The following is a 1,725-nucleotide window of genomic DNA, read 5'->3' as shown; positions in this document are numbered from 1 at the left end:
CCCATATACATACAAGTTTAAAAAACAAAAGAAAAACTCTCTTCTCGATCTTTAACATAATCACCGTGGATATTTTGTGGTGGCTGCGTGCGTGCAGTGACCGTGTTACTATACATGGATGGCAAGATTGATGCTAAATATCAGCAAGACATGCAGGATTTGTGCTTTCAACAATCCTGCAAGTGCAGCCAAGCTAAGGTTGTTCTTGCATCCACAGCATAGCATCCTGCTGTGAAGGGATAAATCTCATTGGCGCCTCAAGGATCGTGCTGCTTCATGTCGTGTGGAACCCTTCAATCACGAGGCAAGCGCTTACAGGCTTGGCCAGACAAAAATCGTGTACGTTTACAATCTGATTTCATCCACATTCGAGATGAGAAAATATGAATGCCAAGCAAGGAAATACAGAATTTCTGAACTGTTGTTTTCTGGTCCTGAGGAGAATCATTGCAGGACAGAAAATCTCTCTGCAGCAGATGTGATCTTGGAAGCCATGGTTAAGAACCAAAGACTCCAGGGAATGTTTGAGCTGATTGTGCACCCGGGATTAAGGTGGGAGAACAAAGTTCTCATTGCTCATTGCTTTCCAATTCATCTGTTCCTGACTTTCTAAAGATAAATCAGTGAAATATTTTGACAAATGCTGAAAGTGACAGCATACAGTTTGAATGGCATTTAATTTTAGTGAATTTTCTTGTTTTAATTGTGAGCCGAGCTGGTTTTAACCATTTTTAATGATCTTTTAGTTTATGTATTTGTATTTGTAGGGGAAACGCATCCCCATTACAAAAATAAAATTAATATTTCACTGGATGATGAGAGGGGTGATAATCAGCTTGTATGTTCACTGCTGTGCTGTTATGTTAAGCATAATATTATAATGTAGTTTTAGCAATATATACTTCCAATAAATCATCAGCCACTGTGTTCCTTGTCCCTTGAGCATAGTTCACAATAATATTAGTTTCAATGTTTGCTTTTGTAGCTTGACCACACAATGTCGTGGGGCTGATAGGTTATTTTTCTTCATGCGAGTTCCTGTAAAAGTGTTTAGATCAAAATTTTAAGTGTGAAATAAACATTAGAAGTAGAGAATGAGAGTATATATATATTATTTGTTCTTTTAGTCTCTTCCTTAGCTTGTAAGGTTGGTTGGGTGGGAAAAGTTTTGAGTATACCCATATACAAGTTAAAAAAAAAAAAAAAAAAAACCAAAACAAAACAAAAGAAAAACTCTCGTTCTCTTTAATATAATCGCGGTGAAGCCGTGGATATTTCGTGGTGGCTGCGTGCGTGCAGTGCCCGTGTTAATCCCAAGTGTTTTTTTATTTTAGTTTTCCAGTGACCATTGGGTGCTGTTTTGCAGGTCTGCAAGATTCATCTTCAAGACTGAAATTCATATGTTCTTCACTTCTGAAAGTTAATTTGTGAAGTATATTGACAATGTTCATTGACATATAAAACTATATAGTTTCGTTTTTCTTGTTCTGTATAACCAGCTGTAATGGCATTTAATTTTAAAGCATTTTCTTGTTTTAATGATTGGTTTTAACCTTTTTAATGATCTGTTAGTTTATCTAGGTAAGATTTTCCCATATATATATATATATATATATATATATATATATATATATATATATATATATATATATATATATATATATATATATATATATATATATATATATATATATATATATATATATATATATATATATATATATA

The sequence above is a fragment of the Ipomoea triloba genome, chromosome 13 (assembly GCF_003576645.1).
Source record: "Ipomoea triloba cultivar NCNSP0323 chromosome 13, ASM357664v1".
Classification (NCBI taxonomy): Eukaryota; Viridiplantae; Streptophyta; class Magnoliopsida; order Solanales; family Convolvulaceae; genus Ipomoea; species Ipomoea triloba.
The sequence above is the reverse complement of the archived record's forward strand: the minus strand, read 5'-3'. Positions refer to the sequence as shown.